The sequence below is a fragment of the Ambystoma mexicanum genome, chromosome 12 (genome assembly GCF_040938575.1).
Source record: "Ambystoma mexicanum isolate Mex_15411 chromosome 12, UKY_AmexF1_1, whole genome shotgun sequence".
NCBI lineage: Eukaryota > Metazoa > Chordata > Amphibia > Caudata > Ambystomatidae > Ambystoma > Ambystoma mexicanum.
The window spans coordinates 908,501,265-908,519,727 of record NC_090936.1 but is presented as its reverse complement, the minus strand read 5'-3'; positions in this window follow the sequence as shown (position 1 = coordinate 908,519,727).

Here is an 18,463-nt window from a genome sequence, read left to right as displayed (position 1 = left end):
AATAACAAAACAAATTGAACATGGTATGCAGCACGAAACTAAAACTTGTACCTGTCAAGACTACAAACATATACTGCTATATGTGAGTGGTCAAGCTGGTTCAGGGAAAACATTCTTAATAAAAATCATCAGCAAGTTCCTCCAACAATTGACAAACAACAAACTGTCAGCTGTTGTAACTGCCCCCACAGGTTTAGCCGCCTACAACATAGGCTGTGTCACTTTACAGCAATGACTACTCCTTCCAGTAGAACAACAAAACAAATTAGACTACTACACACTTTCTCCATTAGCTGCAATGGAACTACGCAGAGTTTTGAAACAAATGAAAATGCTGCTTATAGATGAGGGGAGCATGGTCTCCAACCTAATGTTGGCTTTGATTCACCTCAGATTACAAGAGGTCCACAAAACAGACTACAAAGAACTCTTGGGAGGAAAACTTCTTCGGAGATCTTCTTCAATTAACACCAGTTAAAAGTGAACCTATTTTTAAAACTTTAGGGCACAAACGATGCCGTAAAACTCTTGGCAGCATAGCAAATGTCAATCTTTAGCAACATTTCCAATACAAAGAATTAACTGAAAACATGTGTCAGTCTGGGGACCTCACCTACGCCAACATTTTAAAAAGTATTAGAGTTGGTGTACTAGCTAAGGGAGCCCAAGCTATATTAAAAACCAGGCACATCCATGCACTCTACGTCCATAACTCATGTACTACTGATGTAATGGAACAATTAGCACCCAAAAATCTAAACTGCATGTCCTTGACGCCAACACTTGCAAGCTGTGCACAATTCAATGAAACAATGTTGAAAAATGAAATGCAACCAATAATTCAAATTTGGCCCACAGACAAACTGGACGTGCACAGTATGACACTACCCATGTGTGAACAAGCCACATCATGGCTAAATATCTTAGAAAACTCCATCTCTAACACAGCTGGTTTGGAGAAAATATAAAAATTATCTTTAAACTGTAGAGTAATGCTCAAACGTAATCTTGATGTGGAGCAAGGACTAGTTAATGGAGCACTTGGTACAGTTGTTGGCTTTCAAACATACCCACGTCACAACAACATTCAGTTTGTTAATATTCACTTTGACAAATTGTCAGAAGTTAAAAGGATAGGATGCTCAACAGCTCAATTCCTTCTTTTCAAAGACATGTATGTACACAGAGAACAAGTTTGTCTATCTCTAGCATACACTGTCACCATTCATACATCACAAGGTCTTACCCTAGATCAAGCATTGATAGATATTGGCAGCACAGTGTTTAAAGAAGACATGAGCTATCTAGCACTATCCCACCTATGTACACTTGAAGGACTATTTCTATTCAACTTTGATGCACCTAAAGTTAACGCTGATATTCCTTGCATTGTAGAATACAATAGGCTATGTGCACTCTATGCACCTCATCTCAAAACCTATTCTGTTCTTCAAAAAGCAAACATTTGAAAAGAAAACTAGTTCAGTCTCAAATGATACAGGATCTCACAAAAATACTTCGAAACAAATTAAAAGAAGCTGATACTTCATCAATGACCACAACCAAAGAAGGATCTATTGCACCAACAAAACCAAATAACTCTTCAAAGAAACAACGCACACTTCCAACAAATGACTTAGACATAGAATACAATTGGTGTAAATTGCTAAGCAAATGTAGCAATCAATATTCTATTCCAATTACCACTGATTGTTGAAAACATTTACTTAAGTGGGACAGACCAATTATGTTTGCACATGTTAGTCCATCACAGAAATGCAACCAACAATCCTGACAACACTTACAGTGTTTCTGGAATAAGGCAGGAATAGGACTACAGTACTGGAATGGTCAGATTCACTATAAACACACAAGAAGATCCACAAGAATTTCATACATGTGAAAACATACATGCACTCTCTGCAGCCATGTGGCACAGGAACAAGTCCCTAATGAACGTTTTGTGTATGTATCCATACCTAAGTGTGAATCCATACCATTTCAGCAACTTGTAAAAAATGCAAACCACGGAAGATTATGTACTACTTGCAGTTCTTATAATCGTTCCACCTTATAAATACAATCATATAGTGAATATGTAATAGCAATACATTTGCGTTACAATGCAGATGGTACCAAAAACAACTGCAAGCAGACTGGGTTCACACATGGACAAGTATCACTTGATAGGAAAACTTTCACAACAATGGGCATAATCTACCACACAGGAGCCACAACCAATGTAGGTCACTACACTGCATACATAAAAAAGAAATGTGGATGGTTCAAATGTAATGATACTTCCATTACTCTAAAACAGAGATTGCCAGCAAATCTTGTAAACGCATACTTAATATTTTTAAGACCAACATTTATTCACTAATCTGAGTATAAACATCTACAAAATGTCCTCAATAACCTTTAAATCCATAAACTAATAGAATAAGACAACAGCTATCTTACAAAGAAAAACTATAAACAGTTAGAATACATCAACTGGTATCTAACTACAACCAGAAAACTGCAATATACATTTTCTAAGGAAACCCTGCAACACTTACTACGTATATAAATACCCTCAACAACTTCAAAACCATCAACTGTTGAATACGTCAAGAGGTATCTAACTGCCCCAAAATTTTGCAACAACCAAACAGATAAATGAATAATGCTAAAATGCAACAAGAAATAAACAATTAGAATATGCCAACTGTTATCTAACTGCAACAATAATACCACCACTACCAAACCAATAACGATACACCTATTCAATTCCTCATACTGAAATCAACCACCAAAAACATTGTACCATAATTTAGAAAGGTTTTTTTAATCCTGCATGGATTTTTTTTTCCCACAGTCCCAATGATTTTACGAGCAAACACAGAAACTGAGCAAATTGCACAGTACACTGGTTTGAAATATATTGTTTGTAAAGTACTAACTATGAGGGTCAACAAAGTACAGAGATGTCTACCATGCAAGGCAATAACTCATTACAAACTACCTACACTAACATGTGATCTTTTCTTTTATCACAGAGAATGAAATAACAATGCCTGCTCCAATTTCCCATACCATGAAAAAACTGCATAGAGCGTCAACAAGTAAGTGTACAATGATTGGAGTCACAAACATTGCAACATAACAAACCAATGCAAGCAAACACCTGACCAATGACCACAATCCAAAATGTTTGCTTGCATGGGTGTCTTATGCTATGGTGGTTTTCACCAGGGCCTACAGTCTTAGGTGCATGGCCTGGCCAAAACACTGAATACAATCTCAACAAAGCAAATAGTAAGCATACAATGATTGGAGTCACAACCACCACACCATAACACATGCATTCAAGCAAACACCTGAACACTAACTACAACCCAAAATGCCTAGAGTCTTAGGTACCAACATTCTGAACACAATCCAACTACCACACACAATCTCCACTGTCCTATAAATACTATAACACTACTGGCAACCAGTACACAAACCTTTGAAAACATACCCCTTATGCAGCCCACATACTGCAGTCAAAATGCACCCAAGACTCAAGGCCCTGGCCACTACCACCACAGCATAACACACCCATGCAAGCAAACACCTACCAACTGACCACAACCCAAAAACATAACACAACCACCTCAAGTCCTAGCCACTTCACTTGACATACTAAGACAGTACTTGCAACCAATGAACAAACTATTCAATGCATGCCCTCTCCACCCAATACTCAACTAACTACCCAAAACCAATACATCAGAGCATAACAGAAATACCCAATAGTGCGATCAGTGGCTGGTATGTCCCCAGACAACCACGTTGACTGCGGATACCGCAATCACATCACGGCCTTCTTCCACCTAAACAAATACAGTATTTGACCCATCTCTCACTACCCCACCCTCTGCAGCCACTCTTCCACACCAACACACTCCCCAAAATTAGTTTTTCACTCTGTTCCATGCCGCGTTGTCCACAAATATCCGTGGATCCATCATGGCGGGCGCAACGGGAAAATGCAACGCACCTCACGCTTCACTGCAAACAATCAGTGGACACATTGCTTGTCTGCGGACATGACACAATCCCATTGACCAATCGCAGTCCTGTCCGCAGAGCAAACAGGAAAGTGTGCCCGCGTAGCGGTCCCAGATGTCACTAATCTGTTTGGACCTACTTTTTGGTCGTTTAAAAAATAAATACTGGACGGATTTCCACCAAATTTACAAAAGCACGCTTTCGAGACCAAGCCAAAGCTCCTGCCGCACATTTGGTGAAAATCCGTCCAGCAGTTTGGGCTGTAGGCATGAGCAAAGTTTTTCTCCATTCAGTCTATAAGAAAAAAATACATTTTTGGACCCCCCCTATAACTTTGACCCCCTTCACCAAACCTCAACAAACTTTGAAAAAGAAGAGAGGTCCATATATTTATTTTGCAAAGATTGGTGCAGATTCATCTAGGGGGAGTAAAGTTATAAGCCGCCCAAAAAGTGATCTTCCTATGTAATTAGCTAATTAACCATAACTAAATGCCTGCTACCGTGGTGGGCCGTGTCATATTTTAGGGATCTTAGTTACAGGAAGAGGTAACAGGGATACATGACAACAATACTGGTTTAGTTACATCTCATGAATGAATACTTTCTTAGTTACGGGACAAGAATATTCTGTTAGTTATATAGGGTACTTTCTTAGTTAAATCATAGGATTACTTTTCTTTTATGTTATGATAATACTTAGTTTGTTACATTACAAGAATACTTTCATATTTGCACGGCAGGCGTACTTTCTTAGTTACATTATGGTAGCACTTTTTAGATATATCACAAGAATCCTGGTTACGTTACAGGAATATTGGTGGTTTGCAAGGCGGCGGCCTTGCCTGAGGAAAATGTAGATGATGGAAAAAGGAGGAGGGTGGTCCTGAGAGAGGGTGGATACATCCTCTCGGGCGGCTGTAGAGTTAATTCCCGCAGAGGGAGAGTGCATGGTGCCTACCGAAGTCCCAGGAGGCAAGCATGCAGATGCGAAGGGTGACATGTGAAGGTGTGATAATGGCACATCCTCGGGGGAGGGGGCATACCAAGCACCACGGGCAGCCAGGTCAACTCTGGAGCTCGTCAGGGGTGAATTGAGGTCGATATATATGTATCAGTTAGACATTAGTAAAACTAGTGGTAGTATAGTGAGGAATAGCATAGTGTTTGTGGTATGTCGCTAGGGAGCAGACGCTAGTGTAGCAGTAGGGCAGAGTTATTTTGTTCTTTAGGGTCAGTTCGGGTTCAGAGGTGAACCTTACTGTTGTGTTTCGAGTCCTCTGTGGTTTGGCCTGATGATGTGATATTGTTGATCTTTCCTGAGGTCGGAGGGTCTATCGTAGGCTCACGATGGCGAACAGGGGCAAACAGGGGGCGATGACCTTTATCCTGGCCTTGTTCCGCGGCCGGCTTCCGCCTGCCGGTGGGGCGGGATTGCAGATGTATTGTTGGGTTGCCTAGCAACCGAGAGCCTCGCTCTCATGGCGCATTGCGCCAGACATTTTGGAGGGTAAGGCAGGCAGTAGCGCGATGTGGGATCGGGTGCCTCGGGCGATTTAGGCACGAAGAAATGTGCAGATCTGCATGGGCAGATAGTAGGCACAGGCTGCTGGGGCTGTAGATGAGGTGGATCCAAGTGGATCTTTGTTGCTGCAGTCATCGTGGCTACAGTCTCTCATGCTGCAGGAGGTGTCCGCTTGGCACACGAGGGAGATGGGCTCCTGCCCGCTCACCTGTGGGGTTGCCTGCAAGTGGGGGGGCTCATTAAAGGGAAGTTATGGTTACAAGTAAAACCGAAAAACCCCTGATATTCTCCAGTTATGGTATGCCAAGCAACAATAAATTGTGCCACCACTGTGCAAAGCTAAGACTAACACCCATGACATCAAAGATGACATCACAAATATGATTTATGACATCACTGATGACATCACATGTGCATTTAATTTTCATAGGAAGTCCCTACAAGGGGTTGTGAATGTAATGTTGGCAAAAAAGTGTCAGGTGTCATCTGGAGATGTGTGATGAACTACATACTTGATTATGCAATGTATTGCTCCAAAGAACATTCCATTTCAGTGTTGTTTCTAGAACAGGAACCTACTCATACAGAAACATAGCATTGGCTGCAGCAGACACCATAGAGATGTAATATTTCTAATTTTCCCATGTTGGATAGTCAAACGGTGAATGCTTCTGTATCACACTTTTGCATACTGTGAAACATAAACTAAGTAGGTAATAATGCATCACTTACTACATACTTGTACTACTACACACAAAACATTAAGAGACCACAATGTAAACAAATATGGGGCTTATACAGGGAGAGTAAAGTAAATAAACAAGAGGCAGTATCATGAGCCACTGTGTATAACCAAAACCAACATGATTATCTTTACGCATAGAAATGATTGCTGTGTTTCAGGCCTGCTTCTTCCCTATATATGTGCATCATAAGACGCGACTGAATTCTAAGGAAAATACTGTAAGAACATGTCTACAGATGTAATACCTTTTGAAATTTTTGACTGTCAGTGAATAGACTCACCTGGCCTAGATGTGTCAGTGAACAAAAAAAGAAGGGGCTATACATGTGATGTCATCAGTGATGTCATCAATCATATTTGTGATGTCATCTTTGATGTCATGGGTGTTATTCTTAGCAGTGAACGGTAGTGGAGAGAGTTATGGTTGCTTAGCTTACCATAACTGGCAAATTTCAGGGATTTTTCAGTTTTATTTGTAACCATAACGTCAATTTAACAATATTTTTTCAGTGAATTTGATATGTTTTTAGTAGCGTAACTGAACCATAACGTCCCTTTAATAAAGTTTTTTAATGCATTTCATAGGTTTTTATTAGTGCAACTTAACCATAACATCCCCTTGCAAAGTTTTTTCATTGAATTTCATAGGTTTTTATTACTGCAACTTAACCATAACGTCTATGAACATCTGACTTCATTGCGGACCTTCTGGACAGTGCCACATGACCATATGCTGGCGCACGGCATGATGAGGTGTCCGAGAACCCATCCGCACTTCAGGATAAGATCTGTGCTTCGCGGACAGTTCGGAACTGCATTTTCTACTGATCTAGGAACTTACAACTTCAAAACTTCCCTTGCACAGCTCCAACACCTATTCCTACTCATCCATTAACAATCTAGTACACAGTACATACTTTTAGCAAAACTGCTATTTATCTTAAATTAGAATCAGCTAATGCCATCCCTCCTCCCCAAGAGACACCACCACTGCTGTAATCAAGGAGCATGAGAAACACTGCCCCCTACCTTAGAAATAACCCAGGCGCAACATTTTTCCCTGTCCACCTGCCACTTCATATTAGAGTTTGGTGCCTCTTCCCTCATTTCCCTCCCACCTTTTGTTCCAAGCTCTCCTGCCAAAAATAAAATGCATCCAAAAACAATATAAATGTTCCTTAGAACTTTCACAGTTAAAAAATAGAACTAAAAAAAAAAACGTATAGACTCCAGCTACTTCATATTTCTCAGTAAAGTACATAGACTCAATAAGATTTTCCAACATTTCCATTTGCATTTTGTGTTATGTTAATGGGAATTTTGTGGCTTTCATCCTCCGTTCCAGGGACTGGAATATTGGATACCGGCCCAGCAGCCCAAGTTATCAGCCCAAGTGAAGCGAGGGTGGATAACGAGGTCTCTGGACCATTATGCCCTCATTCCAGCCCCTGAAATGGGGGATGAAGGCCATTAGCAACACAGGTTCCCAAAACTGAAACCTGAGGTGCCAAAAAAGAGGATTTTGCTTCCTACAACGGGACGCCTATGGCGTCCCAGTGTAGGAAGGAAAATCCTTTTCCGACATGGCCACCATGGAAACAGAAGGCGAGGGTTCCATACAGGGTCCTCTTCGCTTCCCATGGCAGCCTGCAGAATGAAAAAAGAGAACCCTATGACCATATTACCACTGACATAACTTCACCACAAAGCCAGTCCCAAGTGGACATGGCCACTTTAATCTATGAACTGTCCCTTGTGGTCATGGCCAGTAGCCAGATTGTCCAGATCATGACCATAACTGGTGAATTTCTGAGGTTTTTCAATTTTAGTTGTAACCATAACATCCCTATAACAACGTTTTTTCATTAAATTTTCTAGGTATTTATTCATGCAATTTAACCATAAAGTCCATTTAACAACTTTTTTTGTGAATTGCATTGATTTTTATTAGTACAACTTAACCATAAAGTCCCTTCAACAATGTTTTTCAGCGAATTTCATGGGTTTTTACCAGTGCATGCTAATTTCCTACAACTTACTAATATCGTGCTTTCCCCAATATAGCAACGTTAAAGTCCAATGTACAAAGTTTCATCTTTAAACTCTGCCATTAACACTTCTATATACGTTTTACTGCTTTTTCCACTGTTTTTGTGTCCGTTGACGTTTGCAAACATCTGACGTCATCGCAGACTTTTCAGACGATGTCACATGACCGCATGCGCAGCATGATGACATGTTTGCGAACGCGTCCGCACTTCGTGAACGTACCCGTGCTTCGCGAACAATTCTGAACTGCACTTTCTACTGATCTAGGAACTTTCAAGCTCAAAATGTTCCCCTTGCACAGATGCTTCACATTATTCTTACTCATTATCCACAATCTAGTGCAGAGCGCATACTTGGAAGAATATTAGCAAAACTGCTATTTATCTTAAAAATGGCATCAGCTTTTGCCATCCCTCCTCCCCATGAGCCGCCATCACCACCAGCTGCAGGACCTACACAACAAAAAAAGTGACTACCTCTAGCTCCAAGAGAAAATCATGGGTGTGGCAGTTATTTAGCACTGTTTGGAATGTACCGAAGGCTGTACCTAAAGGCTAAAGCTACCAAAGTGAAATGGACTGATTGTACTCAGTCGCAGACTACCTGGACAGTACTCCTACGGGACCTGTTACATGTGCCACCACACCCAATCCAATCACTGCAATACTCTCAGAAAGGCTGTTCCTTTCTTAGCAAGTAGTAGGCTGTCTTCCTCCACCTCATCTTCCTCAACCAATACTGTAACCACAGAGCCTACTTCTGAGGCACACAAAACCCCTCAAGCTACCTTGCAAGCAATAAAAGAGGTTGTTGATCCATATCTTTCGAAGGCAACAGTCCTCACACAACTCTGCAGGGGGGAGCATTTTCAAAGTGCTTTTGAAGCTGTAATCACTGTTTCTGCAGTTGTGGCGTGTTAACCTATGCTGCTCCACCTACATACATACATTGGTGCCATCCACATGCTCTCTGCCACAGGTTGTTGTCATGTAACACCCCTATTGCTATCTACAGCTGTTTCTTGTGTGTGTTTACTGTTCTGACGCAAGTACGTGTATTTGATGTTAATCTGATGGGCCTACTTGCCATTTGTGTATGTTCAGGACTTGAAATTCAGGCAGGTGACAGTGTCAGCATTAATGTTATGTGTTGTTTATGGTCAAATGTTGGGCATTCCCTTGTGAAGTCTCCTCTGGTCCACTGTTTGATATCTGGTGGGGTGGTGAAGGTGGTGGGGTTTTACTTGACCAAGTGGATGATGGACCTGTGGGAGATATGTGGAGGATCCCCTGCTCTCAATCACCTAACCCCATCATCTAGTAGAAGACAGACACATGTGTTGTGGGAACAGCACAGGTTCTTTAGGGGCAAACATATATATGATTAAAACTCCAAGTTCCTACACAACAGACAGAACACTGTCCACAATTACACAAGCACTTTTTCATATTTCATGTGTCCACACCCTCAGATCAGGCCATTGTGCAGTATCACTGGCAGGCACACAGCTAATCCTTTGTAGCTTTGTCAGTAATGGTAAGCAAGATTGTTTGTAATTCCGATGGATTTACCGACACTTGGAAAGAGGCACACATTGCATTAATCCATTAATGAAAACTGGTAAAAATGAAATTATGAGCTCTAGTGCATTTTTTAGAACAAAATGTGACATTGACTACAGGTTCGGCGATATAAATACTGTAAAATATTATTACTGTTACCACATGCAGCAAAAATGCAAAAATGTATAGGGTCTGCATGAATCAGATCAATGTAGACCCATCTGTTATTCCCCATTTTGGAGTCACATGTGACTCCATGGAGAAATTCCATATTACTGCATGGATCACAGTATTATTTTCTAAGTATTAATGTTTTATGAGGATGTGCATACAATGTTTCTTTGATGGAATTATCTTTTTGTCAGAGCTATATATCAATCAGTATTTGGAAATACTGCACATGTTACTATTATTGCCAAACTCATTTTTTGGCTTTATGATGTGATCACAAAACCGGGAAAGCGAAATGTGTACATTTGTTGCGTATCTTTAAGAATTTGACAGTAAATTGATGGGATATCCGCTGATTTACCACCAAATTGTCTACCGTTACTGCACTTAGGGGCTCATCTCACCACTGCGGAAATACTGTTACTGCCGTGGTGTGTGGTTGAATTACTGCTATATAACATCTTGGTAGAATCGCTCACCCTCTATTGGTGGTAACCCTAATTCTGTTTGGTGGAATTACCCCCGAAAACTAAGCAGACAACAGTAATTCCACCCATATTCAGCAGAATTACCGTTATTGCAGGAAACAGAAGTACTGCAGCGGCTTTCTTTAAAAACACAGCCCATTGAAAACCAACCTGTAGGAGTGCCATCCATCCCCAGAGGCAATCCCAATCATGTATGCATGGAAAGGCAAGTCAAAGGTACTGGATATGAAGGTGCACAAACCCAAATTCAATGATAAGGAGCTAACAGTCCTGGCGGAGCAGGTGGTGGCAATTTCTGAGGAGCTCTACGGGTCACAGCAACATAAGACCACCCAGAAGCACAATAATCTCCTCTAGGTAGAAATAAGGGCACAGGTGATTGTTGTAGGCCATATCGCACATGACACCGAGGACATGAAAAATAGGTGGAACAAGCTCAAGGAAATAGTCCTCACCCTAATTGCCATCCACCGCAGGGAGTTGGCTGCTGCAGGTGGAGGAACAGTAGACCCTCTACAGCTGACTCCATGGGAGGAAATGGTCAGCAGAATTCTCCACATTGTGGGCTAGGAGTGGGTGGGTTCAGCAGTGGTCGGAGTTAGCAGTCAGGGAGAACCTGGTGAGTAAATGGGTGAACAATGGGTCGACCATTTCAGAACAACCCTAATAGCATGTAGACATACACAAACTGCCATGCATCCAGGCGACAGTAACCCAGACAATGCATGACCCATCCATGTGACACTGAAGGCCATTACATTATGATTCATGGAAGTCATGATTCCCCCTTAAATTCCAACCAAGTAGTATGACAAGGGCATGACAAGCAAACCAACCACCATCAAAATGCAACTACAAAAGACTGTCACACATCTGCATTAATAAACACTAATGGGGACCAATGCTGTCAGTCAAATACCAGAGGGGTCTGTCTCTAAATCTGTTGTAACACCCAAAGGGACAGAACAACCCGCATCCTTCATTAGAACAATCAAAATATAGTCATAGAACAAACACGGCTAAATGCCCTGTTCTTGGGAAGGTACCCACTCGAGAGTCTGCAGCCATACTTTAGTTCACATGGACCGTCTAGCTCTGAAATGCTATGGCAATTCTCTTCTCTTCAAGAGTACCAACAGCAACAACAGACACGTGTTTCAGCCTTGTTGGGCCTCATCAGTGAGGTGGAGCTGTGCCTCTCTGAGCACAGTGAACAGGGGGTCCATGTGCGAACGACCACAGGAGACTTAGAGTAACTAAACCCGAGTCCTTTAAACAATCAGAAAATAGTCATAGGCGACCCCCTGCGAGACCGAGCATGGCTAAATAACCTGTTCTTTGAGTTGGTGCCTTCCCAAAGAACAGGTAATTTAGCCATGTTCATTCTCATAGAGGGGCACCTATGTTTTTTTTCCATTATTATAACAACACAGGCAAATATACTACTGTTATACTAAGTGTATTGAGACAATGCAGGCTCAAGAAGAGTCTAAAACAACAGAGACAGACAGCAAATTCCTGTCTCTATTGTTCCTAGGCGGTAGTGGTGCACCACCTATCCATGAATGGACAGAATAAGAAGAAAGTTATATTGCACCCTAACCTTCTCAATACATATACTACAGTTACTGTTCATAGCTCTCAAGGGCATTTATACACCAATCGCACACACAAAAAAGGAACCTGTGTCAATAGATCCTATTAAAAGGTGTCTTCATCCTCAGGTGTATATGAGTGTATTTGTCCTGGGGTGCAACATACTACATTAGTAATTGCAGCAAGAAAGTCTTTATGGCTGCACTACCTACTACAGAGATGCAGTATGGTGTCAAAGAAGAATACTCGATGCCACCCAAAATGCAAAGGTTTGCCACCATTTAGCTTATCACTGTACTGTCTGTCTATCCGTTTCAATGGCATGAATGTATTAGTGCCATCTTCACCAGGACTGTCTTCTGATGTGGTAAGTCAATAGTTTTTAGCAATCATTAGTATCTTCAATAGTTAATAATAAAGAGATCAAATACTTGTGGGCCGTTGTATTTTCCAGCAAACTGGGCTGTGTGCAACAGCTACAACTAAATAAATAAAAAATACCCACATTAGTATCTGTGAGTCTGTACCAAAAATGATGTCTCTTACAAATATGTTCTTTACGCCAACCAGGCGTGTTTTCAATGGGCGCTATGTCACCATGTATACGCATCCCTTAGTCAAGCAAAAGCACCCTGTCTGGAAGCAGTCTCTGCTAAGATGGTCGCCGCCGCGCGGTTGAGTCCTCAGATGCCAGCACAGGAAAAAACGAACATCTCCTATTGGACAACATTGGATCAAATAGAAATACCCCCACGAAGCTGGAAGGCGGAGCCAGCCGTCTCTGAAGGCAAGATCATAAGACCTGCCCAGCTCTCAGTCGCTCTTCACCGGGCTAAGCCAAGCGCCTTCGCTGCTCTACCAAATTATGATTCACCACCAGCAAAGGTAAGCGTGCATCTGGTCCATGTTCTTAATGTATTGCCTGTTGCACCACCCGGTGTGCACCAGCCCGCTTCGTGGTCTTATTCACACACACATTATGACGTATTATGCCCCATACTGCTCTCGGCATCTAATCGGCCCGGGCAGGTGTCGCAAATAACAATGTCTTGCTCACCCACGTCCATCCCCGCTCCTAATGCTCCTTATTACAGTCTGAAGAGAGCACCAAGCAGCATTAGCGTCACCGCTAGTACCGCACACCAGGAGGACTCACTACTCGTCTCTCGCCGGACCTGTGAGAAGAATCTACACCCGCAGACGTGTCCATCCAGTTGAGTGAAAAGTGGAGGCGCCAGCTTCCCCTCCGCGGCTGCACACCAATGGAACACACTACCTCCACAATTAAGAAAGTAAAGGTCGATGTTAGGTGGTGTGAGCGAACGTCCAAAATTCGAGAAACTGGCCCTGTACAATACGGGCATATGCACACAAACGGCGGGGGAAAGGGGCACCACAATGAACTAACAGAAAGTGTTTGTGCTCTGCAGTTGAAGCAAAAGCAGCTTATCCTTGACTAAGGGGTGGGTATATGTGGTGCCACAGCGCCCACTGTAAGAACGCCTGGTTGTAGGAAAGAACATATTTGTAAGAGAAATAATTTCTGACACAGACTCACAGATGCTAAAGTGGGAATGTTTTATTTATTTAGGTCCGGCTGTTGCACACAGCCCAGTCCGCATGAAAATACAACGGTACACACGTATTGTACCTCTTTATTATTAACTGTTCAAGACACTAATGATTTCTAAAAAACCACTGGCTTACCACCACAGAAGACAGTGCCGATGAAGATGGCACTAATACGTTCATGCCATTGAAACCAGTCGACAGACAGTCAGGATATAAGCTAAAAGTTGGTAAACCTTTGACTTTTGGGTGGCATTAAGCATTCTTCCTTGACCCCATTCGACATCCCTGTAGTAAAAATTGCAACCTTAAACTCTTTCTTGCTGCAATTATTAGCTTAGTGTCTTGCACCACAGGACAAATAAACTTGTATACACCGGAGGGCGAAGACACCTTTTAATAGGATCTATTGGCACAGGTTCCTTTTTGTGTGTATGACTGGTGTATAAATGCCCTTGAGAGCTATAGACAGTACCTGTAGTATATGTATTGAAACCCTTAGGGCCTGATTCACAGAAGCATTTTATGATGGCGCAATCCCATTGGAAAACGTTCTGTGAATCAGGCCCTCAGTGTGCAATATGACTTTCTTCTTATTCTGTCCATTCATAGATAGGTGGCGCACCACTGCCTCCTAGGAAAAGTGGAGGCGGGAAAAGGGAAAGATAGAATTTTATGTCTGTCTCTGTTGTTTTGGACTCTTCTGGAGCCGGCATTGTCTCAATATACTTAGTATGACCACAGTGGATGTGTCTGTGTTGTCCTAAAAATGGATGTGGATCGTTCTGCCCTTTTGGGTGTTACAACACATCTGCATTACACATCCCAACCACCCCATGCCCGCACACTGGTCACTTATGCACAGACACCTCAGCAACCATGATATCAAACATGTACCGCATGTCAAGCAAAGAACACCAATAGACGTGTGTCTCAAATTAACAACCACTCCAACTAACCAGTAGCTGCAAGGCCCTCATGGAGACAATGTCGAACCTTATATTACTATGACTCTACCACAACTACCAGGGCATCCCTCAGCTGACAGTACTACAGGATATGCAAGCAACATCCATCCCACCCTACATGCGCACACGTGACCCTGTATGTCAGTGATGCACATGACTGCACAGTCCAAGCAAGTCAAAACACTCACATTGACCATTTGCATGCACATCAGTCAATGATGTAAACTGCGATACTGTCAGTCACATGAAGTATCCCCCCCTGGAGGCCGAGGACCCTGTAACACCATAGTACACACAGCACCACATGAAAATACACCTAACACATTTCCAGCAAGGCATTCATGCACACTTTCATGTCTCCCAACAGGCACGCAAGACACCCGGGAACCGTCAGAAGGTGCCAGTACCTCAGGCACACCAGAACAGCAAGTGTTCCAAAGGCGATGTCTCGGGCAGCAGTGGGAGTGTCACTCAAAAAAGAAAAAACAAAGGGACAGTGCAGTCCAACTCGATAGCCACTAGCACACCATCCACAATTCAACCGCCTACCCAGTACATTACGAAGGCTGCAGCTACATCTGCAACAGGGCATGCCCCACCACTGCTGGGTGCTTGGGACTACTACACACCAGCCGGAGTGCTGACAACATCCAGACATGCACCCAGCCCAATGCACCCCCTGCCACCGTGCAATTAGAGTATTCCTCATCCAAACTCCAGTCCTGCATGTCACTTGTGAGACACTTCTCACCGGAATCCTCCCCCAGTGAAACCTCTTGCCCATGTGCCTCCCCCTCCCACTTGTAATCTTGCCGAGCCCTCAACTTCGACAGTCAGAGGACAAAGATGACCATGCAGAAGTGGAAGGCAAGGCAGCTGCCAATGAGGATGTGGGCCCCCAACCATCTCCTGAGCCAGTGCAGTGCTCCGCATTGCAGTTCATTTGGGAGCGGCTGGACAGAATCCAGGAACAGGAGGCTGAAATGCATACCATCACACAGGAGCAATTGGGCCATTCACAGGCCATGCATGATATGATCCAGGGGGCCTCCAGGCAGCTGGCCACTTTCATTAACCGACTGTTGCAGAATGCAATACAGAAAAATGCAAATAACACCCTCATCATCCCGAGGGTGAAGGAGATTGCTGAAAAAATCTCAGCCTCACATGAGACCATGTCCCGAGGAATCAATCTAACCATGCACCACCCCTGGGGTATGGAGCCAGTCAGTTCTGTGTCAGCCAATCCTACTAGGGGGTTGTTGGCCAGTACGCTGCCCAAGCAATCCCACCGCTGCACATCTAGGCTCTCCTGCCTGTTTGAAAAGGGGACAAGCCAAAGAGCTAGAGGTTCAGCACATAGGACAGACTGATGGTGTGGGGTGGGTGATGGAGTGGAGGATCAGGGTTTGTTGATTTGAAAATAAATCACTGTTGAGTCTAGACAATTTGTACAGTGTTTATTCTATGGTGGTGATACATGTACATTCAGTAAATCATCAGTGATGTCAGAGGTGCATATGTGCTGAGCCAAAACAATTGTCCATGAGGTCCTGGTTGACCATTTGTCCTTCCCTCACCTCCCCACATATGTCCTGAGGTGCCCTGTATTCACCTGCAAAGTCTTCCTCATCAGAGCCATGGTGGTGGGGGTTTCTCATCTGGAGGCATTTGTATGCTCCTTCATTTGCACATGTTGTGCAGCATTGCGGATATGACTATGATTTTACCCACTTTCTCAGGGCTGTACATGAGTGCACCGTCTGTGTGGTGGAGGCACCTGAATCTATCCTTCATCAATCCAAAGGTGGACTCAATGCATGTCCTGGTCCTCCTGTGGGCCTCATTATAGGCAGCCTCCTGTGGGGTGCCAGGGTTCCTCAGACGTCTCATCAGCCAGGGTAACCTCGGATAGCCTAAGTCACCTACAAGAACTTGAATGAACTGTGTTAGACATCGCTGTATGTGTTTCGAGGTACATGTATATGGACCTATTGTGCCGTTGGCCCATGTGCGCTCATCTGTGCATGTAGATGATGTACCTTGCATCAGTTGTGGTGGAGGGGCATTAGCCTACAGGGTGCACTTTCAGTCATTCTCAGTGTATGCAACATCATTCATCATGTGTTTGTCTATGTGCTGATGTCACCCATGCAATTGACACTATGGAGATGGCGGTAGGCCATGTACAGCCCCATGGCAACGCATTGGCAGGGAATGGCTTTGACATGTGCCTTGCTTGGTGTCACTGACTGTGTTCTCCTACCTTGCATGCCACAATGTCCTGTGGAGTCACCTGAGGTCAATATGTGTCTTGGGGTAAGTCAGTCATGGCTCATCGTTATTCATTGCTTTCTTGGTGGTGCATTATGGGACTTGTTGTTTGCTCACAATGCTTCCAATTCCATTCTCCATCGTTGCCACAGTGCTTTGTATTTGTCAGATTGACTACTACTACTTACCCACAAGTCAGATACGCCATCCTCTGTGTGAGTCCATGTACACTGACATGGTGCTGTTCCTCAGTATCAAGTTATCATGTTCGGCACCAAGGTATCAGGCACAGTAGTAGCTGATTGTGAGGTCAGCATCACATGTCATTTCAGGTATGCTGTTCCATTGCCTGCGGGGCACCAATGCCATGTGTGTGCAATCCGCTGCTGCTATGGTGTTGGGGAGCGGAGCAATGGTGTAAAAACATAACTTTGCTGTGTGCACCTGCCCCTTGATGGTGGGCATGAAGATGTGCTGATGGACATGACTCATGACCGCATCTAGGGCTTATTCCAGCACTTTTGAGAAAGTTGGATGCAATAACCCATTAGGCATCCCAACAGTTTGCTGAATTCCACCCGTGGCACAGAAGTGTAGGACGGACACAAGCTTTAGCAGGGTATGGGGGTGGCAGTTCTGATTTCAATGGTGCTTTGGAGATCAGCCTCAATCAGGGCAAGCTGGCCTGTGATGGAGGGACGGTCTAAGTGATATTGAGTTACTAATTGGTTGTCCACCGGTGTCCAAGGAGATGGGCCGACATGTTGTATGGGTGCCCTACACAGCACACGTCTCATGCACCTTTGTAGTGCCTGTTTCCTTCCCTGCAGGGGTCTTGTGTGCTACTGTAGCTGGATGGATAGTAGTAGGTTGTGGATACCATTGTAAAAGTATATTTTGCATGAATACTGTCCGATAGTAAACATGGCCTAAACAGATTCGCATCGCACTGTAAATCACATTTGGATGAACCTGAAATAGGCTGACTACACCTCCGTTTTAAGTTATCCACCATTTTGATTAACTCCTGCTTTCTGTCCCATGTTAGAATTTGTGTTTTCGGCTCCAGCAGAGCAAAATAAACTTTGTACTGTGCCAACGTAGATAAACATGCTGAAGCTCCTAAGGTGGATTGTTTGTCCTGCACTAAGGAAACCTTGGAGCTAAACAAGAGCTGTGCTAATCAGTAATTTTGATGCCATCTGTACCAACAGTGTCTTCCCCGTTCAAATAGCGAAACAGAATGATGAACAGCTGAACATGTGCTTTTGCAGTAATATTTGTTTTCGCTCCTTGAAACTAAGCTGACTTTAAACTTAAGAACACATGGTAGACAAATATAAGTAAATGAAATAAGGACAGTTACCTTTGTGTCCAATATGTGAAAAACATATGTAGTGTTTAACAGAAAACAACCAGCTATTCAAGGATGTTTTAACATGTATTAGTTTTGTGGAAAGGCTATACACCCTAGGTAAA